We start from the raw sequence: 27,164 nt of genomic DNA on the forward strand, positions 1-27,164 counted from the left end.
GCCAGACAAATGTGACAACAAATCTTACTTTCTGATCTACTGTTGTTATGGATCACACTACCAAGATAAGTGAATCTATCCAAGACTTCTATCTCCTCACCACATGCTTGGACAGACTGAACCGCTTCATCCAGCAAGCCACCAAATGCCTGGACCTTGGTCTTGGCCCAGGAGACCTTTAATCCCAATGGCTTCTCATTCTCATGAAATTCCTCTAGGGCACTCAGCAGTATTTCCAGCAACTTCACTAGGATAACTGTTTCATCAGCAAAGTCAAGGTCAATAACCCAGAAATTGCCAACTGATACCCCACAGTGACTTTGATGCACAGCCTAGTCCAGTACCCAATCCATACATGTGTTGAAAAGTGTGGGGACAAGGACACATCCCTGTCTTATGCCAGAACTTACTGGAAAGAAGTCGGATATCCCCCCCCCCCTTTGACAGCACTCTCAGTGTTTAAGTACAAGCCAGCAATCAGTCGGATTATCCCTGCAGGGATCCCACAGGGTCACAGGAGTTTCCACAGCTCCTCCCAATTTGCAGAGTCAGACACCTTCTTGAGATCCACATCTGGTCAAAACTCAAGACAACATTTCACAATAACTCGAAGAGCTAGGATATGGTCAACAGTAGACTTCTTGGGCATGAATCCGGATTGCTCGTGCCTCTGAAACTTTTGCAAATGGTCCTAGATATGCATCAGGAGAATGTGAGCAAGAACTTTGCCTGGCACACTGAGCACTGTAACACCCTGATAGTTACTACAGTTAAGCTGGTCTCCTTATCCTTTCCAGGTAGGGGTGACCAAACCCTCTGTCCAGTCAGGAGGAATGATACCAGTCAGCCAAACGGCTTCTATGACTGCATGTAACCCCTTGATCATGGTTTTGCCCCCATATTTAATCAGTTCTGCTGGGATGTCACAAACACCAGCTGCACTACCACTTCTCAACCTAGCCACTGCCTTCTTGATATCATCTAGAGAAGGCACAGCTTCGTCAGTTGGTGAGACAGCAGTCAATGGTTGTACACCAGCCGATGGAAACTCTTCACTAGGAGGTTCAGCCATGTGCAGCTGCTCAAAGTACTCAGCCCAACGACCTTTATACTCGCTTGCCCCCGGTATGAGTTGTCCATCTGCTGTCCAAACACAGTTAACCTGTGAGGTGGTTCTGGAGTGGAGCTTCTTCAGAGCTCGGTAGGTGGGGAGATCATTTGCTTGAAAACTGCCGTCCATCTCCTCAGCGATTTCCCTTACATACCTCTCCTTGTCCCTTCCCAGTAAAACTCATGCCCATCAAGACAGAAGTCTGTGCTGTTCCTGCTCCTCAGGCAGTCTGGCAGCACGACTACTCAATTGTGGTCAGCATCCCCCACGAGATGAATCCTCTCCTAGATCTCGGATGGTTTCCAGTACATTCATCAGCTGCTGCAAGGGTAGCATGCTTAAAGGTATCCCATCATTCAACAGGATCCTCAACAGCACTGAGCACTTCAAACCGGTCTGAGACTGCAACTGCATCCTCATGCACACTCCTCATCTCTGAGTTTTTCAAGATGGAACCTTTTTTGGTCACATCTTGAGAATCTGTCAGTTTTGATTTGTAGCCTTAGAGTAGCAACAAGTCTGTGATCAGTAGCAAAGAACTCAGCACTCCTGAAAACCCTGCAGTTCTGAAGGATCCCCCAGTGAATACTAACAAGGATATGATCAATCACCTCAGCAACCCCTCCGGTACTGGAATACCAGGTCCAGCAGTGTAGAGTTGGATGCTGGAACCAGGATCCAGCAATTCTTAACTTCCGAGAATTTTCGAAATCCAGAAGGTAAGAACTATTGGAGTTCCTGGTTCCAGAGCCATGGGGACCTACACAATCCCTGAAGCCTTCCCTGTCAGTGCCAGTAACTGCATTAAAGTCGCCCAAGACCAGGAGTGTATTCTGAGAGGGTTATTGTTCCACAACAGAGTCAAGTTTGGTGTAGAATAGCTCTTTCTCTTCAAGATCACTTACCTCAGTTGGAGTGCACACTGCAATAAGGGACATGAAGCCCATTCTCATCAGCATTATACACTCATCAACTGGGGTATCCCTGTCGACACAAGAGACAAAGTGAGCAGCACTTGCCCCATTGACACCCCTAAGATGGGTACCATCGTCACAGCCATACCAGTAGTATGTGTAACTATTGCTACTGATCTCACCATGCCCAGATCGCCTCACTTCAGAGAGTGGAGCTATGCCAACCCCCTATTGCCCCAACTCTCATGACATCAAAGGCAGTCGATCATCCTTTGAAAGACTTGGAATGTTCCAAGCCCCCACCCCCAATGCCTTCCGAAGATTTAACCAGTGCTTGGAGCCTAGGGCCCATGCGTCATTTGCACCACCATGACGCAAGGGTCTGGGCTAGGGGGTCACCCCCCGTCATTCGGTTGCTGGGGTTCCGCAGGTAGCTGCATTGATGAATGGATCACTGAATAAGTCGCTTGGTGAAACTCCATTCTTTGTCATCTATGGCTTTGACATGAGGTTACCCTGTTCTTTATTACAATGTAAGCCTGATCCGGTCTACTGTCATGATGATTTTGTCAAAGTTCACCTCTCAGATTTTCAGAAAATTCATAAGTACATTCAGGTTAATAGTGCCCTCTCTAATGCAGAAATGGTACGTAAGCAACACGCAGCTGCTTCCGACATTAGCGTCCAAGCAGGTGTTTTAGTTTTTGCTCTGGACCACGAGTGTGCATCAAAACTTGACGGTAAATTCCTAAGTCCTTCCTGTGTCATCTCTCATAGAGGTTACAAATTTTAAATAAAGGATCTGGCTGACACCGATACCAAATGGGTGCATGCAGACGATCTGAAGTGTGCCCCGAAGGGCATAATGTTGGAGGAGTCACTTGGAAATGCCCCATCTTCTTCTCAACCCAGAAATACTCCATCCTCTTCTCCCATTCCTTCTTCTGATACTCCTTCAGATTCTCCATCTCATTCTGAGGCACTGCAACCTTCTTCATCTGTTAATGACTGTCGTTCAAAGTTACGTTCTGCGCACAAGTCTCCAGTTTCTTGTATATCACCCCAACAACATCATTAGTGTCATACAGTCACAATCATGTCCTCTTCATGATCATCTCTTCGACCTGCCGTTAAATTAACATTGTTGCATGTGAGACATTATGCAGAACGTAGACAACCTTGATTACATATTTGTTACTGGCTAGTATTATTACATATATTATTACACCCCTGTTACTAGGTAGTATTGCTACAGATATGAGTGAAATAGATGTGCAATTATTCAATTTTTGAATGTTTTAACCCATTTGCGCCCAGTGTCCTCAATATAGGCAGGGACCTATGAGCTTCGCGACTATGAGCCGATAGGCGAAGGGCGGCACGCCTAGCATCCTTCTAGCGAAATCCCTCGCACAGGAATTCTGGAAGCCAATGGGTTAAGGAAATGATAAGATCGTTGTTATCAGAGAAATAGTGTATATCTCTCTCCTACAATTTATATTGGAGGTAAAGATATTATCAAATGTCATGTTACTATACTCGTAGTCTTTATCCCAGCGTCAAAGCTTATCTAATTTACAATGGGCTCGCTCTACCCTTTGTCTTAATTCCGTTTTTTTTTTTCCTTTTCTCCCAAGAGTATGCTATCTTGTACTAGGAACAACTTCTATTCATTTCAGTACTATCGTATGTTCGTTTTGCAGTCATTTTATCTCTTCCAACCAATTCTTGTCCATTTACCTCGCAATGACACTCCTTACACATTATTCTTATACCCTATATTCCTTCTTCAGCCTCACGGCTATATGACCTTGTATGACCGTTTGATCTCCTTCATTCTCCTACTGTATGTTTTTCTTTCATATCTTCCCTATCACAGCTGTTCCTTGTAAATATACGATAGTCCAGATGTCTCATTTCCTATCTATCTATTGCCAGATGGGAAAAATAAATCCATGTTGAAAAACAGGCCCTTGGAGTTGTCGGGCCCCAGGGATAAAATATGTCCTTACGGGGAAACTTGTCAGTGAATGAACAGGTGGGTTGACACCAATGGAGTGTAGGCAGAGACTGGTTAATTTGCTGTTAATGATAAAACAGCCTGTATGCATTTCAGATCTACTAGTTTCCACAGCATCAGTTAATGTCATTAAACAAATATGTAATACTACAACTATTACTACTACTGTTGCTGCTAGTGGCTCCGACACCACAACAAGGCCAACATCACCACCACCATCACTACTACCACTACCAAAACTCCACCAACACTATCACTGCCAAGACACCACCAATACTACCACTGCCAAGACGGAGACTAGGTGGCACTCGTGGCAAGTAAACAAACCCACGAGAAAGCTCCCCTGATTTTACTAAACTCTACAGGAACTAGCAAGCTGCCATCCTCCAGCCTTGGCAGAGAGCTATAGTAAGACCTAGTCTTTAATATAGTGCCACCAGGGAATTTAAGGGTTTTTGGACTTTGTCAGTATTGTTTATGTAAAAACCCATGTAGCTGGTCAGTCCCTCTGGCTGGATGTTCTCGTGTCTGAGCATGCGCATTGCAAGGAGCATCACATGTAATATCATCATGGCTACGTCACTGTGCCCAAGCACATGCACCAACTCCATTCCACTGGTGTTGCCAACGCTCTGAAATGCTACCATTTGGGGTGATATGGAATACTCTGGACCTGCCACCCTCACTGACTTGAGGTTGACCAAGCACTCGGTGACAACGACGTCCCGTTTAAGAAAGCTTGGCCCCCACTCGACCTTCACAGACACCAGGACTCCACATCCACTGCAGTCACGGTGACTCCCAGGCTACCTCAACCTATACCCCCCAAAAATGTCATCCAGGGCTCCACCTCCTCCAAATTCCTCGTGGAACAGACTTTGGATATCAAGAGAAAATCACTGTTTCCTGCCGCAAAAACATCCAGGTGCAATGAGACTTCTCAGCATAAGGTTCCTGATTACTTCCTCCCTCACCTTACTCCTCAGAAGACTCCTTCCCAGCCTGCACCAGTTCCTCCAGCATTTGCTCCTTGGGCTAAATACATCAAACTCCTCTTAAAAGAGTACCCGACTGTTGATATGAAGCTTCGTTGGCTGGCTGAGGTCACCATGATGTTCTGTCTCCATCGGGAGCTAGCTGAGGTCATGATGTCTGCTGTCACCTCCCTAGGTCAAGATGTCTTCTGTCACCTCACACTTCGTCTACATCAAAAGACGACATACGGACCTCATAGACAGGGTCACTAGTGGTGAGTTCCTGACCTTGTTCCTAAATGTTCAGGACTCAGTTGATAGGCCCTGTAAGGTCCCTACCTACCTCATCACCCATTACCCTGTCGGCATTGACCCATCCTCGGCCAAAGAACTCCCTGGCATCTACAATGCTCATTGTTTCCATCAAAATGAGATGCCCATCAACTGGTTTGTTGTTACTTGGAGTCTCCCAGGCCCTCCCCTCCTCCACCAGTTGTCAGCTTGTTTCCTTCCCTGTGAGCAATGCAGAATGAAGGTCAGACAGCTGTGGTGTTTCAAATGCTGGGGAATTGGATGTATATCGTGCTACTGCTCTGCCTCAGAGAAGTGTGCATGGTGTGCTGGCAACCATGCCTCCTGCACATGCCCATATCACACCCCTTCACCAACCACCACTTCTACTTCAATGAGTGTTGGATCCATGTGGCAAAAAGGTTGTCAGGAAATAGCTCTCCATTGCTCTCCACCACAGACCAGCTGAGTATTCTCAAGATCTTATTAATAAATGGTTTGAACAATCACAAGCATGCGACCATCCCGCACATTTTCAAGATGCACTCACCTCCCAGCAAATGTCCTCACTCACTGTCTAATGGCTGCGTTACTGAAGACAGATGAAGATGACGTGTAGCTGATAACTGAGGACTAATTGCGACATGCTTTCATTAAGAATAAGGCAGCAGCCTCTGGGGATGATGGCATCACTCACCCTGTCCTTTGCCTACACCTGAAGGTCCCTGGCAGTCCCCTGCTACAGGTGTACAATCTTTGCCTCTGTAGGGATATGTCCGTAATGCCTGGACCTCCAGCATGATTGTGCCCATTCCAAAATCTGGTACTGACAAATTCAGACCTACATCTCACTTCCTACTTCAGCAAGGTGCTCGAATGCATCTTCCTTACCCATCTCATGTTTTGGCTGGAGGACAAACTCTCACCCAAACTGTATGGCTTTCTGCAAAGTACACACCACTGTCTAATGGAATTTTATGTCCTCCTCTGTCCCACCTGTGTTGTAGCATTCACTGATCTTATAAGTGCCTTTGATGTTGCAAACAGAGATGTCATCCTCGATCAGCTGGTGGAATTTGGTGTCCAAGGAAACTTCTTGAGATGGATATGGGGTTAACTCTGATGCAGAACCTCATGAGTCCTTTTGAACCCCTAACTACCGGGCTAAAATCTGCTTGAGCCTCACTTCAGTACGGAAAAAAAAAACACAAAATAGCTTTACTTCTAGCCTTAATATCTCGGAAACTATAGCAGTTAGGGAAATGATCAAAGACCATATTGCTCAACAACTCTTCTTCTTGCGAATGAAATATCCTCAAGTCTGTAGATCGCTGCATTGATGAGTAATGACGTGAGGAACAGGACTAATTTTTGCCGCGAGAACAGGATGTGTTCTTGTTTCTGCCTGTGGCCCTGACTATGGCTTTGCTCTCAACATGATATTTTCTCCATTACTAGATGAACTAGAAAAAGTGGTGTCCAAGGCACGCCCTATGGCACTATCACTGAGTCCATTCCTAGTATCCTTGGAAAGAGGCATGGCAGGGGTGGATGAGGCAAAAGTCCACGTGGGGCGGGAACGAAATCGGACGAGAAAGGTTAAGAAAAATTGTCCTACACCTGGGAAAAGTCACAGAGATGACTGAGGTGTGGTTGGGCAGGCTGGTGGGAGCCTCCACCGAGCTTTTAGTGACGAGATAAAGTGACGGCCATTTCAAACTGTGCTGGGAAAACAAGTGTGGTTCCTACCGACACCCCGCATTACTGTGTCACCAATTTTTAGACAGTTCTGACCAACACCCGGCGTGTAGGGGTTAAGGGAGTGTGAATCTCCTCCAAGACCTTCGAACTTGGCACTCTGCAAGATGGTGTTCTAAGCCTGTTTCTTTTTAATGTCCTTATGCACTGGTTACTCCCTCTTCTTCCCAACATTGCTGGAACCACTGTTACCTGTTATGCGTATGATATATGCATTCACTCCCACTCCAGATAATCGCCAACACTTCCTTCAGTCTCTCTATCAGTCATCTTCCACTTGTGGCCTCATCCTTTCCCAAGAAAAAAAAAATTCTTCTCTCCCCACAACCCAGGAATGCTTCCACAATTCACTGTAGGAAATAGTGTCATCCCCCTGTGCAGGCAGTACTTCTACCTGGGTGCACCTGTTCAGATTACCCCAACCATACCTATAAGAAAACGTGTTCATCCCATCGTCCAAGACCTCCTAGATCAGCAACAACAGTGCTTAATTCCTGTTTAGTGGCTCACCAACAATGCTGCCGGAATCTCTACCCCTGTGGCCAGAACTATCTACACTGTATTCATACGGTCAGTTGTCGATTGCCTTTCCTCTGCTCTCAGTCAAATTCGAAGACATCCTTAGAGCACAATGAAAATTTTCAGAACAATGTAATGAGATACATCCTGGGCTGTCCTATTTCCACCAGAATAGTGAACATACAAACTGAACTCAGTCTTCCCCCCCCCCTCTTGTTGATAGAATATACGCCAATGTCTCTTACTCAGCATCAAATGCCTTCACTCTCCCCATCTTGCCCGTCATTATTCTCATGTCATCAGAACTTCACTTGACCCTGTTGTGCCTCGACCTCCACTTCGGCCAGGCATCAGCAACCTAATTAATACAGCCTGTTCCATCCTACAAACACTTGATATTAATGTTCCTGTGGCAGAAGTGGATCATGTTCCACCTCCCTGTAGGATTCTTCATCTTGAAGTCTCCTCCAAGGCAGACCTACCACTCCTCCAGAAACAAATAGCTCTGGAGACCATTGCAAGAGAGTCTTTCTCAGTTCTTCCCATGTCCAATCTCCACATCGACATGTACCATCTCTACACTGACGGTTCCCAGCAAGCAGATGTGAGTGCTGGATGTGCCATCTACTTACCTGATTTGAACACACTCGAGGGAAGCTGGGTTGGCCACAGACTACCGAACTCGTCTAGCTCTACCTACTGTGATCTGCAGGGACTCTTGCATGCAGTTAGTTTCCTCTCTCAGTGAATATTTAATGGTATAGTTATCTGTGACTCTCTATGTGCTCTTCAGGCCATCTCGCCTCCAAAACTCACATGCCACCGCCCAGTTCAACAAATCTTATGTCAGTTCTCCTACCATGCAGTTCTCGTGGATTCCTTCATATGTCGGACTTGCAGCAAATGACACAGTTGACCTCCTCGTGGAAACTGCCTGTGGACTGCCCCAACCTGATGATGCTACTGTACATCCTCCCTCCTCTGCTACAAAAAGGAGATATAGTCAGTTGCTCTTCTCCCTACACTCCATCGCAGGAATGCTGAACAGACTCAAAGTGTGTTCATCCAACACTACGACCATTTTCGTCTTTCTCCTCCCAAGTATCCTCGACATTGACTCGCGGTTCACAGGCACAATGTTCTGTCTGCTCGACTTCGGCTAGGATATCGCCCTGTCTGGCAAGTCTCTGAGGCAGGGGACGTGTCTCACTTCTATTCCTGCAAACTATGTGACCGTTCCAACCCCAACAACCTTAAGCATTATTGCTTTGAATGTCCTTCAGCAAGGGACCTACTGCCTCAGGGAGTCCCTAACTGATATATAAAATTATCTACTCACAGACAATCATTTAGATCTCATTCTCGTGAGACATCCATACTTACTGTAGGTGGATGTTAACTCCTGTATTACAAACTCCAATATATCTACGTAACAAAACAGCATGCCCAGCGGGACACGAGTTCCTCTGTACATAATATTTGGCCTCATGGTCTTGTTACTACGTATGTCGCCTTTTGGGCGAAATAAATTTATTTTATAAAATAAATGCCAAGACTCTGCCAACAGTACCACTGTCACTACGACTACCACTTTCACCACAACGACTGCAACCACCACAACCACCAGCACAACTAGCACCATTACCCCTTTCATTATCACTACGACAAATGCCATCACTACCACTACTCCACCACCATGACTACCACCAAGGCCATCACCATCACCAGTTTCACTACCGCCACCACTGTCAACACCACATCCATCACTACTACCAGCACCACAGCCAATAGTACCATCCCTACAACCACCAATACCACCACCACTAGTACCATCCCTACAACCACCACCACCACTAGTACCATCCCTACAACCACCACCACCACTAGTACCATCCGTATAACCACCACCACCACTAGTACCATCCCTACAACCACCAATACCACCACCACTAGTACCATCCGTACAACCACCACCACCACTTAGTACCATCCCTACAACCACCAATACCACCACCACTAGTACCATCCGTATAACCACCACCACCACTAGTACCATCCCTACAACCACCAATACCACCACCACTAGTACCATCCGTACAACCACCACCACCACTAGTATCATCCCTACAACCACCAATACCACCACCGCTAGTACCATCCGTATAACCACCACCACTACTAGTACCATCCCTACAACCACCACCACCACTAGTACCATCCCTACAACCACCACCACCACTAGTACCATCCTTACAACCACCACCACCACCACTAGTACCATCCCTACAACCACCACCACCACTAGTACCATCCCTACAACCACCAATACCACCACCACTAGTACCATCCCTACAACCACCACCACCACTAGTACCATCCCTACAACCACCACCACCACTAGTACCATCCCTACAACCACCAATACCACTAGTACCATCCGTATAACCACCACCACTACTAGTACCATCCCTACAACCACCACCACCACTAGTACCATCCCTACAACCACCACCACCACCACTAGTACCATCCCTACAACCACCACCACCACTAGTACCATCCCTACAACCACCACCACCACCACTAGTACCATCCCTACAACCACCACCACCACTAGTACCATCCCTACAACCACCACCACCACTAGTACCATCCCTACAACAACCACCACCACTAGTACCATCCCTACAACCACCACCACCACTAGTACCATCCCTACAACCACCACCACCACTAGTACCATCCCTACAACCACCAATACCACCACCACTAGTACCATCCCTACAACCACCACCACCACTAGTACCATCCCTACAACCACCACCACCACTAGTACCATCCCTACAACCACCACCACCACTAGTACCATCCCTACAACCACCACCACCACTAGTACCATCCCTACAACCACCACCACTACTAGTACCATCCCTACAACCACCACCACCACTAGTACCATCCCTACAACCACCAATACCACTAGTACCATCCTTATAACCACCAATACCACCACCACCACCACCACTAGTACCATCCCTACAACCACCACCACCACTAGTACCATCCCTACAACCACCACCACCACTAGTACCATCCCTACAACCACCAATACCACTAGTACCATCCTTACAACCACCACCACCACTAGTACCATCCCTACAACCACCACCACCACTAGTAACATCCCTACAACCACCACCACCACTAGTACCATCCCTACAACCACCAATACCACCACCACTAGTACCATCCGTACAACCACCACCACCACTAGTACCATCCGTACAACCACCACCACCACTAGTACCATCCCTACAACCACCACCACCACTAGTAACATCCCTACAACCACCACCACCACTAGTACCATCCTTACAACCACCACCACCACTAGTACCATCCTTACAACCACCACCACCACTAGTACCATCCTTACAACCACCACCACCACTAGTACCATCCTTACAACCACCACCACCACTAGTACCATCCTTACAACCACCAATACCACCACCACCACCACCACCACTAGTAGCCTACCATCCCTACAACCACCACCACCACCACCATCACGCTGCCATTACCACTGCCATCACCACCATCACTACTATTACCACCAGCACCACTGTGACCACCATGACCACTTCTACCACCAACACCACTAACAATAAAACCACCACCTTTCATCACTGCCACTACTACTACTATTTTTACTAGTACTACTAATGCTACTACTACTACTAGTACTACTACCACCACCACCACCACCACCACAAGTACCACATCCACTACTGCCACCACCACCACCACGAATACCACTACTCCCACCACTGTTACAACTGTAGCTACAACAACATTAACGGCAACTACAATACAAACTACATTTTCAGCTGCAACTACAGTACCACAGTTACTACTATTCCATCAATAGCTAATACAGTACGATTACCAATACTACAACTACTACTTCTAGTACTATTACTACTCTACTATTACTACTACTATTACTTTACTACTACTGCCACTGCTAATGATAGTATAATAATGTCTATCTATCTATCTACATCTATAGCCCGACGCCCTAATCCGGCAAAGGGTGGCCGCAGACAAAACGCCTCCAAGTCGCTCTGTCACCCACCATTTGACTACCCTCCCCCCAACTCACCCCCCCTCCCTCATATACCTCTCTACTCCATCCCTCCACCTCATCCTCGGTCTACCCCTCCCTCTCCCTCCCTCCACCTCACCTACATACACCCTCTTAGTCAGTCTTTCATTCTTCATTCTCTTCACATGTCCGAACCACCTCACTGTATTATACTCCTAATCTTCTGAACCACATCCGCATCCACCCCACAACGTTCCTTCACTTCTTCATTCGTCAACCTGTCCCTCCACGTCACTTCACATGCTCCTTTCAAGTAACTCATTTCCACTGCTCTCACTCTTGATTTGTTCCCCTCTTGCAAGGTCCACGCCTCGCTTCCATACGTCAGGGTAGGGATCACAATACTATCATGCAGTGACTTCTTAACTTCCATACTCACCTCCCTATTTCTCATCACTGCTTTCAGTGTACCAACAACCTTCCTTCCCTGCTGTACCCTTTCACGCACTTCATCCCCCAAAGTTCCATCGTTACTCATCACACTACCCAAGTACTTGAATGCACTCACATTCTCCATATCCTCACCATCCAACCTCACTGCATACTCTGTGACTTCATTCCTCTCAAACACCATAACTTTACTTTTGTTTATATTAACTTTCAGATTCCTCCTCCTACACACTGTCCCAAATTCATTCACCAATCCTTGCAACTCCCATTCATCTTCACTCAACAATACTGTATCATCAGCAAACAGCAACACCGGAATCTTCCAAATCTCACCCTCATTCATTAGAGACACCGCCACATCCACTGCCCTACCTTGCACCTCCTTTACAACCCCATCCATATATATATTAAACAGCCATGGAGACATCACACAACCCTGTTTCAGTCCCACATTGCGATCAAAGAACTCACTCAGCACACCATCCACTCGCACCGTAGCCCTAGCTCCCTCGTACATACTCTTCACAGCATTCAACAATTTCCCCTCCACTCCATATATTCTTAATACCTTCCACATACCTTGCTTATCTATTCTGTCATAAGCTTTCTCCAAGTCCATGAAGGCAGCATACACTTTCCTTCCCTTCTCTAGATACTTCTCCACTAAACATCTTAGAACAAATATCTGATCTACACACCCTTTTCCCTTCCTAAATCCCCCTTGTTCTTCTCCAACTAGCTCCTCTGTCATGTGCCTAACCCTATCAATGAGTATTCTACCATATATTCTACCAGTCACACTAAGAAGGCAAATACCTCTATGGTTACCACATACTTCTCTCTCCCCTTTTCCTTTGTATAAAGGAACAATTATACCTAATTTCCAGTCCTCTGGAACCCGTCCCTCTTCCCAAGCCAGTCTACACAACTTCCATATCCACTCCACAATAATGTCTGGAAAGTGTAATAACACGCTTTGAAACACTTGAATATAATTTGTTAAGAATCAGACGAGCAATTACACTCGTGTAATTAAGTCTGTTAAAGAACTCATCATATTTATAATCCCTGCCAATAGATATACTGTTGCCTTGCTCCTTGTCAGCACCCAGTCTTTACCTGCGACAGACACCTACACTAACACACCCCTCCTCTCTCCCCCCCCCCTTTCTAAATGCTTCGAAACTCGGTCAGCCGAGTATCGGTTCACATCTCGAGGAGAAAGAGGACTGGCAGCGCTCTGTGATAGACCCGGGAGTCCAGCCAAAAGTACATGTTTATGATACGTGTGATCAGTAGCGTACCTGAGGGGGGGCGGGGGGGCTGTTTGAAACTGCCCCCCGGGCCCCCAATTGAGAGGGGGCTCCCAAAAGTCCTAAAAATTTATAAGCTAGTTTATATATAGGTCGATTTATATATATATATATATATATATATATATATATATATATAGATATATATATATATATCATCCCGACAGTCCCGGCTGAGATATTAGATAAGTGAATGATGGGGGCTAGGTTCTTTTTGGTGCCCCCCTCCAGGAGGGGAGGCCCCCGCAAAGAACCTAGCCCCCCGGGCCCCCAGATCGCTAGGTACGCCCCTGAGTGTGATGTATACTAAATTTTCATAAAGTCAAAGATTTTTGAAGGGGTGGATTCTACCTAGTTTTACGGAAAAAAAAAAAAAAAAAATTATTCCCTCCCCAAACTCTCGGGGTTGAAAGAGATTCGCCCGGTACCTTAATGAAATAGATTAGAAACGAATATCTGTGTAATTTTCCATGATGGTGTGTGTATTCTGTTGCTTATGACAAGTTCTTAGGAATATTTAGTATATCACTCTTCATGAAATTATTCTATTCCCATTTGTATATTCCCACAGGTATATTAACTCAGATGTTTAATGTTTTACAGGAAATATTACCCATTCTTTAAAATATAAGCTTGTCATGAATTATTCTCTCAACCTTATATAGTTGCTGTATCCCTATTGTCACCTTCATAAACTTCTCCACTTAGAGGGGTCTCCCAATCCTAGGTTAACTCTTCATATGCCGGGTGAAAAAACGTAAACCGGAACGCTATGTGGGGTCTTGACATACCCCTCCTTAATTTTTGTTTTTCTGCCATATGCACAAAGTTACAAATGTAAAATTTTGTACATATGTTGCCCTGGACAGGGCACCTGTAGCCAGTCCACCACGTGTCCCTTTTGTGTTTTATTTTGTTTTTTTGTGTTTTTTCATGAAGGTAAATTTTTATGATTTTCTTCAACTTTTTTGAAAGTTTGCACATGTAATGAATAATTGGCATTTATTTTCAGGTTACATCATTCTGATTCATTCAGCATACTCTTAACATAGTAAAATAAGTGTATCATGGAAATAACATGACACAAAAAATTGGGTTGAATCTATGTTCAGAACATAAACAAGACTGACATTTTTATTCAGAAAACCCCTGAATGATCTGCAAATCAAGTAAACATAAACATAAACAAGACTGACATATTTATAATAAGAAAACCCCTGAATGATTTTAGCATCAGATAAATCATTGCAGATATCATTATCAGCATCAAAAATGGGAGGATCTTCTACGATTCTCTCCCACTGACTGTAGAACATCTCAAAATACAATGACATGGTCAATAATACCTAGACTCTGAAAAAAACAAAAAGGTACACAGAATGCTAGGTGGGGTACCGGACGAGCTCCAGTGAAGTTTGCACCCTCCAAACTCCTGAACTATGAGTCTTTCCACTCAAATGTTGTGTGCTTATACATTGGCCGAAGACAAGCAAAGTCATGATTTGTCAGATCCCTAAAACAGTAAGCGGCTAAATGGCATCATTTAAAAAAATGTGTTGGGGTCAACCTGACCCCACATGGCGTGTGAAGGATTAATTAGAATCGTACAAAAAGACGCCCTCGAGCTCCATAGATTGAACTGTATTTGCAGGATATTGCATTATATATATATATATATATATATATATATATATATATATATATATATATATATATATTCACTTTCAGGCAACTTGGACTAACAAAATTATGACTGTCTGATTATATTAATTTAAAAGAATATATATCGACAAATACAGTTCAACAGAAGCCTAATTCATGGTTTAGAATGTTATCAAATGTTTCTGGTTTGATTCGAGTTCTAGTGAATTCCCTAAGAAGAACTAGACATTTACTGCATAAGAGACCTTGTGGCTATTGTTATTATTATAACTTGCCACACCAGTGGTGAGTTAGGCTATTCTTGTCATTATTATTATTATATCTTACAAAGAAGTAAATTGCTCATATTCGCTCAGTTTCAAAGCTATGGCCATCACACTTGGCCATCTGTGTCCCCCAGCTGGCGGTGTCATATGACCTAGTACCATCCAGTTCCCTTCCTTGCTTTTCCAGTTACATCCAAAAACCTATAAATACAGTCTATTCGTGGATTCTCAGAAACAGCTAAAGGAGATAAAAATTTTGCGGGACATGGCCAAGGTTGGGGAGCAGGTCTGAAATGACTACGGGCCCACTTGGGCCAGTAGTTTCTGGTATCGCCCCCTAGGGGACCTTACTACACCATCTTTTCACTTCAAAGTGCTAACTATTGTATATGAGGGCGTTGAAATCATCAGGTTCAGCGATAGGTACAATGTTGGGACATTGAGGAGTAATCGGCCCCTGCAGTCGAACTGAGGAAGAAACTGGATGACCTTGGCATGTGGTGAGTTACTGAAATTGCAAATGGCAATTTCTGTTTTCTGGTTATGATTATTATTATTGTTGTTGTTGTTGTTGCTTTTTGTTATTATTAACTCCACATTCCGTGGAGTTTTTATTGATACTGTGGATATATATATATATATATATATATATATATATATATATATATATATCATCATCATCATCATCATGAGCTGTTTGAGTATCCACTGCAGGACCGGCCTATCCCGACCGAAGTAGGGACGATACAGCCACTGTATCTCTACCAAGTGGCTTAGGCTGTCTAGTAGAGATTGTATGTAGGGTGAGAAGTGCTTGTAAGTGTGATTGGAGTGTTGTAGTGGCTTTGGATGTGTGTGTAGTCTGTGAAGCATGTATAATCGGCCCGCGCAAACCGAATGGGTGCAAACATACTTTACAATATGCGACACTGGTTCAACCACGGCACCCCTGGTGTCTGCCAATGCAGTGCATGGCCGAGAGAACGCTTCCAAAATTTAGTACCCTGGCTGGGCACGAACCCTCGCTCTCCAGTGTACGATAACGCACACTTTACACATGTACCACAGAGGCTCCATATATATATATATATATATATATATATATATATATATATATATACTATATATATATATATATATATATATATATATATATATATATATACAAATATATATATATATATATATATATATATATATATATATATATCTATCTATCTATATATATATTTTTTTTTTGGGGGGGGAGGGGAATATCTAGAAGTATGGCATTACAAGAATGTTTGAGATAGACTCGAAATTTTGAGGAATGATGTATCTTTGTTGTAGGCTTCTTTTGGCGCAAAAAGTTTTTTTTTTTTTTTTTTTCTTTTTTTTACCCTAGCTGTAGTGCCTACTATGTTATTTTTTCAATTTTTACTCTCCTTCACTGCAAACAATAGTTATCTATTCTTATTGTGTTGCCACAACAAGGAAGCTTTGCCATGACTAAAGGTATAATAGGTATGTTTAATATAAACAAGATCTGAAGACCGAAAGGTAATTTCTTGTGTAACATCAGCAAGATCTGCAGACAAAGGTGTTGAAGAATGCATTCGTAAATTTTACTTTAGTCTCAGCAACTGGCTAATTGTATGCTTAACGTTAACCATATTCCTTTTAGAACATAAGAGGGACCACAGCTATATATCTGGAAAGTTACAGCTTTAAAGCTTTGTTGTTTTCTCTAAAATGTGTTGAAAAAAAAAAAAAAAAAATGAGCAGACTGAATTTGGTACTTTCCACTGGGCTAAATGGGAAAATATGAAGCCATACTCGTTCAACAAACAATTTCATCATATTATTTTCAACCTAACAGCTGTATCTCAGTTTCCGAGACATTTCATTTTCAAATATGCACTTATCTGAATAAACATGAGTATATGAGCTCCAAAAATAGGCCAATGTCATTTATATTTGGCACAAGGACATGGGTTACCCTAAGGCACCTTCTTGTATAATATCAAGATCGAAGAAAAAAAAAGTACAATGAAGAAAAATAATGATAACTAGAACTATGTAACTGGCCTGACAGTTACTAGTCTCCTCCTACTGCTTCATACAATAACCTTGACCCCATCGAGGAGATTTGGATTTTTTCTATCAGCAATGACCCATACCAGGACACATAACCTGGGCTGTTCAGATTACTTGTGCAAATTGCATTGAAATCTCCACTAGATACAATCAACTTATCTCTTTCACAATTTAATACTAATATGGCTCTTTCTGACATGCCTTTCCACAGCGCATAAAGGATTTGGATTATTTCCTATCAGCAGCAGCCCATGCCTGGACACATAACCTGGACACTTCAGATTTTTTGCACAGTCTCCAGTTCTCCTGGAATCGTTGCGGGTCTCTGTGGCGGGAGTAACAATAATACCAAAGAAAATAGTCTCCAGTCTCCACGTATGAAACAGATGGAGACTAACTAGTTACCTATTCATATTGTGTAGCCAAAATATGGAGGCTTCACCATACATATAATTTTATGGCACTTAAAGTATGTGTAATACAGACAAGATCTGAAGATCATATGGTATTTTCTTGTGTGATATCAAAATGATTTGAAGAAAAAGGTGTCGATAAGCACACGCATAAAATTTACATTCGTCTCAATAACTGGCTAACTTCATTCTTAACTGTAGCCATATTCCTTTCAGATCATAAGAGGGACCACAGCTATATATCTAGAAAGTTACAGGTATAAAGCTTTTGTGGTGTTCTCTAAAACGTGTAGGGGGAAAAAAAAAAAACAGCAGATTTGATTTCGGTACTTTCCACTGGGCTAAATGACAAAATATTAAGCCAAAAATTTTTAGTAAGAATTTTCATTATAAATTTTCAACCAAATAGCTGTATCTCAGTTTCTGAGATATTTCGATATCAAATATGCAATTTTTGAATGAATATATGACATTCCAAAGTAGGACAAGGTCATTTATGTCTGGCACAAGAACCTGGGTTACCCTAGGGTACCTCTGTGTTTAATATAATCAGGATCGAAGAAACAAGTGCAAAGAAAAAAAATAATAATAATTGGAAAGGCAAAAACAAGAAGCTTCGCCATTACGAAGTAATATGGCGAAGCTTAATAATACTGACGAAAACAAGAAACTTCATCATTTATATGGCGAAGCTTAATAATAAAATTAATTCTGACGAAATCGAGAAGCATCACCTTAATAATAATGATGAAAGCAAGAAGCTTCGCCATTTGTATGGTGAAGCTTAACTACTGAATCGATTGCTTTGCAGATGTTCCAGTATGTAGTCATCAACACATATTAGTGCACCTGGGTATTGATATTGAGATCCAACAAATACTTTCAGAGATACTGAGGAATATAAAAATGGCCGCCTCAGCACTAATTCGGAGAGTTTGGCTGATTTTTACCAAACTCGGTGGAAATGTAGTGGGTCATGAGTGAACATGACTTGGCTAGTATGAATAGCCTTGACCCTGATCACAAGGTAACAGGTCAAAACTCATATAAAATTTTGAGTCATACCAACTGTCTCGTAATATTATAATGAAAAAATTATTTTCAGAATCCTAGGAGTGTCTACTTTTTAAATTTCATCACAGCATTTATGACAAATCAACATTTTCTACGCATTTTGACGATTTTTGGTCCAACCATCAAAATGCTTTGCATATTTCAAAGACGGCAAACCATATTGTGGGAGGCGGTGGCTGAATTGGTAGACAGCCGGCATGCAGTCGTAATGGACCCAGGTTCGAATCCTTGCATGGGGTAGGGAACAGTTTAAGGATTTGAATTTAAATAAAAGCAGACTTTCCTCATCTACCAGAACGACTGCTGACATGTAAAAGTACCCCCGCTAATACCGATACACCTGTCCTGCATGTGGCATTATCATCTGGAATGTAAAGTTCTTTGAATATTGCTCCAGCAATTTCAGAGTTTGTTATTATTATTATTATTATTATCATTACTGTTTTTATCATTATAATTAATCAGCAATATTAATGGAGGACAGATTGAATATTAATAGACCTTCACACTATGGTGGCAACCTATATCTTTGCTCAGCTTCTTTCTTCTTTCTTAATTCCAAACAGTTGTCACTTTGGTGTCATTTCTTTATATTTTCATCAGCTCGTTTCAAGCCAAGTAAAAACATATGGAATAACAGTTTACTAACACCCACTCTGAAAGCTCGCCCCGGCGTGGGTTTATATCCTAGACTCGAGTTTCACGCATCGTCGATGGAAGGGTATGTCTTCCTCCATAACACTGGCAGTAGTACAAGCTCAGATAAGTACTTTAGCAATGTTTTGTTTCATGACTCGACTAAGAAAAAAACATAGTGCAGTTATTTAAAAATGAAATAATCGGTTGGTTAGATTGCTTTGCCTGAAAGCATGTACAGTTGTGGACATATCAAACAGAAACACCGCGTCCACCAACAACGTGGTGTAATGCTTTCCGCATCTGGTAACACTGACTGGTATGAAACTTCACCAGGTTTCGTTTGGTCGCTAGGACGAACCGAACGCGGAGATTATTGCTGCTGTGCGAAGTTATTGGCGGTAATATATTATATAAGCAATGTTCCGCCAGATAATATTCTGATAATAGCATGTCATGTTGCTGCGAATGTCACTGATTGCATTGCGCAGTTGACCCTTGTGCAGTGTGGTGCGGTGAGGATCTGTCCGTTCTCCCCTTTGGGGCTAAGATGCGAATGAATGTGTTTGAATGGATGAGTAAATGGGGAGTGTGTCGTCCTGTCTCGGCTACCTCCCTCTCCTTGGGGGAAGCAGCCTAGGTATATAGGATAGATAGGATAGGATTATTGTCACACAATACACCCTCTACATAGTGGCAGTTATTATGAATGACACGGATTTCATGAGTGGTTTAGTTGCGAGTCATGAACCATGCAACAGTTAATAATTCATCATATAAGTCTTGGTTATCAGCTTCCCCACAACTGTCAATGAACAGAGAATTATCATGACGCCCATCCTCTCTGCCGTGAACCTGACATTGGTAAACCTCTGAAATCGAAGCAAGTTCACTACAGGAGGTGGTGCCACACAAGCATGGAAGAGAAAAGATCTATCTATCTATCTATCTATAGCCCGACGCCCTAATCCCGCAAAGGGTGGCCGCAGACAAAACGCCTCCAAGTCGCTCTGTCACCCACCATCCGACTACCCTCCCCCCAACTCACCCCCCCCTCCCTCATACACCTCTCAACTCCATCACTCCACCTCATCCTCGGTCTACCTCTCCCTCTCCCTCCCCCCACCTCACCCACATACACCCTCTTAGTCAGTCTTTCATTCTCCATTCTCTCCACATGTCCCCCCTCGGGGTAGGGGGGTTTCAAGAATACTCCCCCAGTATCCCTGCTTGTCGTACGAGGCGACTAAAAGGGTTGGTGGTGGGTTAGTGCCCCACCCCGTAAAAAGAACTAACTAAAAAAGCGAACAAAGCGAACAAAGGAGAAAAGATACGGAGTATTAACTCTTATGGGGGAATACGGGTCCCAGTGTAACGAGCTGGCTTGGTCAACAGATGGCATTGTGGTCGCCGGAGTGTCGTCTGTTTGTTTACATAAGTTGACAGGCGGGATGCCAGGAGGCGTGATCATAGCAAGAATATACTATATGCAGGTGACATGACGGAACTTTATTTGGGTCAGAAGAAAATTTGTGATGTGACAGTATGTAGTGGAATAAGACAGGAGTGTACAGGATCACCTTTACCCTTTGTGTTAAGTTAACCAAATAATTAAGAAGATTTTTGAAAGTACTGTAATATGGGATTTAAGAATAAGTTTTATATACCAGCAATATTTTTCGCAGATGATGGATTGATGTTATCAAACAGTAGGAAGGAGATGGAACAAATGCTAGATTTATTGATGGAAGTATCCAGAGAATATGGATTGGAAATAAACAAGCAAAAGAGCCAATGTATGATTATGAACAAAAGAGCACAAAAACCAGTAAAGATAGAGATATAGAAGTGGTGACAGGTATTAAGTATCTAGGAATGAGGATAACAGACAAACGAGCATATATGGAAGAACACAAAGAAAACAAGATTGAAGTAGCAAGAAAAATGGCAGGAATGACCTTCTCAGTAATAATAAGATCATGTAATAAACTCCTGATTGGGAAGACCTATTGGAAAAGTGTGGTACTACCAAGGGTACTAATGGGTGGAGCAGTAGTTGTCTGGAAGAAGGAGGAGATGGGTTGACTACAAAGGATAGAAAATATGGTTTGGAGGCAGATACTGGGTACACCTGGATATGTTGCTGTGGAGGCACTGAGAGGAGAAATTGGGTGTTCAACAATGGAAGAAAAAGACACAAAAATAAGCTCTGCCACGTAAGGCATGTGATGGAAGGAAAAAATGAAATGTTACGAGAAATAATATTAAAAGTGGAAGAACACAAAAGAGAGCATCAGTGGCTGACGGTGGTGAGAAGCTACATGCGCAACAACTTAATATTGGAGGTTTACATGAATTGGAGAGACTGGATGAAGGAAGCATTAAGAAGAGGGTTAGAGAATGGAGAGAAGATAGATGGAAGAGCAACATGGAAATGAAATCTACCTTGAATATTTATCGAAGAAACAAAAATATAAAGGAAGAAGCAATTTATAACTCATACAAATCAAAACTAATGTTTGGATGTCGGACAAACTGCCTGCAACTAAACTGGAGAAAAAAGTTTAATGGAGAAGGAGGTGAATGTGCAATGACAGAGTGGGGAGGAGGAAACACTGGAACACTTCCTCATGAAGTGTGAGGGATTACAAGGAATCAGAAGAAAACATGGAGTGAACGAAGGCATGAAGGTGGAAGACTTGTTACTGTTCAACTCGCCAACAGAAAAAATAAGAGAAAACCGTGAAACATACATACAGAATCTGTGGAGAGAGAGAACGAAAAAGACAAGAGCACACCAGTGATGTTTGAAAATACCGCCAAGCGTGCTGATACAAAGGCAACAGTGCCCGTTCATCAGTTCAGTTCAGGCAGTACAAATAAACATGGCTCCAAACGCTGGACACTGCTGCGTTGTTTGTGGGAAAAAAACGATGAACTGGAACTAACTTGCAGTTTCATTCTTTCCAAAGTACAAAAAGAGGTCCATAAAACAGATGTGACAAACTATCATCCATACACAAGTATGCCATGGTCAGAAATGTAGGTGCAAATAAGGAAGTCACATCTGACTGTGCCCCAGAACGTATGCCTAAGATAGGAATCTGTAGTAATAATTATGCTTCATTACACATATGATAAAGGATACGTTGGACATTCATATGGGACACGTGAACTTGGTAAGGTTATACTGCTATGGTACATTTGCAATGTAGGATATTATTTACCGGCCCTTACATGATCGGTATCCATTGACAATATTCATATATTTTGCTGTATTACTGATCTTGTGAAAATGACTGTGAAGATATGCACCATCTATTATATAAGGATATTACTTGTATACCGATAACAGGAAATTACTATTAAATACAGGTATGAACATGGTAGTGAAATACAAATTTTCCTAAACCACATGAGGTATTTACAGTTTACAGTATATATATATATATAGAGAGAGAGAGAGAGAGAGAGAGAGAGGAGATATCCACAGGGAAAAGGAAACACGAATTATCCCAAGCACACGGGATATTTCGTGTTTCCCTCTCCCTGTGGTTATTATCATATTTACCCTCTCAGGCACAGGTGGTTTGAGTCGTTAGATTGTTTTACAACCTGTAAAGCACACTATGACGCGAATCGGGTAAAATATGTATATATATATATATATATATATATATATATATATATATATATATGACACACATCGGCGGGAAACTTGTGTCCTTACAACCTGTAAAGCACACTATGACACGAATCGGGTAAAAAAAAAATATATATATATATGACACACATCGGCGGGAAACTTGTGTCCTCCTTTGACACGATGTGCATCATGGTGCGTTGTACAGGATGGTATTTAGTGACTCGATTGGAGTCCGTGCCTGAAAGGGTTCATGAAGTGCATGTTAGTAAGTGATTTACTCGCAGATAGATCGATGGACAGGTATAGATTCATAGATGCGGATATACCTGTAGACAGAGTTAGATGGTGGGTAGAGAGGTTGGCATATAGATAGGCAGGTAACTCTGTACAGTAGATATATGTACACATATGTATTTATTAATATACCTATGTATTCCATTACGTGCACTAGTGCACAAATTGATCTTACTCAAGCACTTTGGTTTCCTGTATGGTACATTAACGTTGATAAACCAACATTTTTAACATGTTACATATGACGTTTAGTTTGTACACTGTTGACATTCATCGCTCAGTGTAAATGTCAGTACCCTTTGGATGCATAATTGTATGAAAAAAACTGCCATTTAAGTCACACACTTGGTAATTACCCTGCATGTTTGTATCGTAACAATGTAAGCATATGCAAATTGTTATTGTTTGTAGGCTATATAATGGTTACGAATCAAATAAAAGCTTTGCCCTATGTTGCTTGTTTTCATGACATTTTTTTAAAAGTTTTAGGTAATATGACATTCACAAATCACCAGCTTCAGAAACATGTCAGCTACATTTAACTTTTTGTTTGCATATGGAATGTTTCACACAGGAGGGGCTATATATTGTTTTTTTTTTTTTTTTTTTTTTAATAGTTAAATCAACATGATACTTAGGAATAACAGAGCTAAAACAACAAACGGCTATGGGTTTCTGTTTCCCCTTCTGAATGTTTTCGGAATAATAATGTAACCTAACATGTATGTGGTAAGCTGTCCTACTCATTATTCAATAAATGCACTATAATAATCTTGACTGTATTATTAATACATCCACCATATTCCGAGTTGCAGACTCTTATCATTGGTATGAATCTTTGTCGTCAAAATACATTATATGGAACACTATTCACCACCCACATGGCGTCAAAGGCGAAGGATGCTCATGCACCATATAATTATCTACTGATAAAATTAACTTAGTTTCAAGTTGTAGGCCTATATCTTCCTGATTCATAATCTAACTATAGTCTACCCTACAACCATATTCTTCCCGTTCTCCCTTATCTAGCTTGTGCACTAGATGGCGTGAAGGTAAGGACCTTGCAGTTTTAACGTTGAGTCTTTACTCCGTATCTTTTCTCCTCCATGCACAGCAGGCAGCAAGGTGGGGGTGGGGGACCTGGAAGACAAGAGGAGGGAGGTGGGTGAAGAAGGGGGTAATAGTGGTCAAATTACGGGCTAGAGGAGAGAAGTCATGGGGTAGGGGACGGTGGACTTTGGTAGACGACAGGAGCTACAGTGGGAGGGATAGATTACAAGGTGATGACTAGGCCAAATTGTTGTTTTAAGGAGAATATGGAATTTTACAGTCAGACCATGAAACGTTATGTTGACATTGCCACGTGGTGTAATTGATCGTCATGGTTTTTAATAATTCACGACACACTTTCCACCAGGTGGCTCAGTACCCCTGTATTATAAGTATGCTGACTATTTGTTAATGTGCAAATATATGACACGTCCCTACAGTTCGTCAGATGCTACAGCTGTTGTCACAGTGACTGGGAATTGCTCTTGTAGCCTATTATGTAGAATCTTCATGGATGACGACTGATATCGCAAACAGAGTAGGGATAGGCCTATGTAGATTTTTCCTTTATCACCAATAAATATGAACAGTCCGACAGTAATGATGGTCCTCATGGTTCTCATTAATATCTGTATGGCACCAACATTATATAAAGGTGGATTTACTTTACGCAGGTTTATTTTACCGTTTTTTTTTTTTATGCCGTGTTTGGCTGTTGACTTTACACATTGTCAGTGGTTACTAGTTATATTTAGGTTCATATAAAGCAACTGTCGTATGCCCCAAGTATTCCATTACAAATCCTGGAGCCAATAATAGTGGAACAAGGTTGAAATGTCTACAGTTATCCAGTCTGAGCACGTGCATATTACATCAACTATGCCATTAGTTACAGAAATTGCATTAAATGTAAACACACACTTTACCTGCAGTGTGTTTTGTTATGTTAAACAACCGAGTAACGTTCACACTATGAAAATGACAGGAAAAAGATTTATTCGAGGACCATTGCCTGTTCATGGAGAGCAGTTACTAAGTTACGTATTTAAGCAGTGTCCGAACGTGAAGTTGTTGCCCTGGCTGAGTAACGGTGTGTATTAAAATCCATTAAAAAAGACAGGTGAACCACTGTCGTTGATGTATAAACATGTGATCCGCTGTTCGTGGTGTAGCAGTCATTACGGCCCCCTCCCCTCCCCATCAATACCCATGTCGGAGTGCTTGAAGTTGTCGGGAAGAGGGAGGGGCACCCAGTGAACTGGATACTGAGGTTGTGAAGCAGACTGCTTAACAGTTACATGTCATTCATACCACGATTTACTCTATCAGTATAGGGTTAACAGTCATCCGACATAAAGATCATGTAATACAGCTGGTAAGGTATCTCTCTACCCACCTATTAGCCCACCCCAGTATCGCCACCTGTGTTCTGGGATCCAACCCATCCCCCCATAGTAAATCACGTTTTTGTTTACATCGGCTCCATGCAGATATTAACGAAAACTATAGGCAAGAATCACTAATGTTAGCTATTATTTACTGTGGCAAGAGAAAATTCCTCCCTTCCTCTCCTCTTCTTTCAATATCACAGTCGTCATCCATGATGTTTGATAGGGCAAACTGGGATGGATTTAGAAATAATCTTGCTGACATTCCATGGGAGTCTTTCTTGTCTAGTGATGCCATTTCCACCCAGTCCCACATCTGCGACTTAATACTAGCTGGTATGGATTTATTCATACCAAGTCAACAGTTCACTAAAAGATCGAACTCTCCTAAATGGTTTGATAGCAACAGCCCAAAAGTATTACTTAATATAAAAAACATCTGAATCACTCTCTCAGATTAAAGTTGCTAGAGACCATGCAAAAGCTGTAATAAATCTCGCTAAATCAAACTTTCTTCAAAATCAAGCATCAAAACTACTTAACAATCCTAATGACAATAGAATATTCTGGTCAACTCTCAATTCTTTCAATAATAACTTTAACATGTCATCATCCATGCCCGCACTAAAATCTTCAGATGGCAACATTACAAATGACCCGCGTGGGAAGGCAGATATCTTTGCCAGTACATTTGCCAGAAATTCTACCATAGAGGAAGGCAGCCAAAATGCTCCAGTGCTAGAACTTGACTCTCCCGAAACTGTTCCACTTAAAATTCAAACAAGACAGGTAAAATCCATCCAAGACAATTTACCAACCAACGAAGCTCCAGGTCCAGATGGAATTCCTCCAATTGTAAAGCTCCAGGACCAGACGGAATTCCTCCTATTGTTTTGAAAAAGTGTTCCCCTGAACTTGCCTCTGTTCTAGCTAAATTATTCCGACTAGGCATACGTACTTCTTCATTCCCTAATTCATGGAAAGCAGCCAATATCCACCCAGTTTCAACGAAAGGAAGTTCTTGACCCTTTTGGTTACAGACCAATAGCTGTCACATCTTCCCTTGGTAAAGTATTTGGAATTTTATTTAATAAGCACATAATTAAACATCTTGAATACAACAACTTACTTAGTGATAGAGAATATGGTTTTTGCCACGAAAGATCCACCATTGACATACTCAATATCCTGACTCATA

This window comes from Coenobita brevimanus, chromosome 113 (assembly GCF_032717465.1).
Source record: "Coenobita brevimanus isolate Jiangsu-jjx chromosome 113, ASM3271746v2, whole genome shotgun sequence".
NCBI classification, from domain to species: domain Eukaryota; kingdom Metazoa; phylum Arthropoda; class Malacostraca; order Decapoda; family Coenobitidae; genus Coenobita; species Coenobita brevimanus.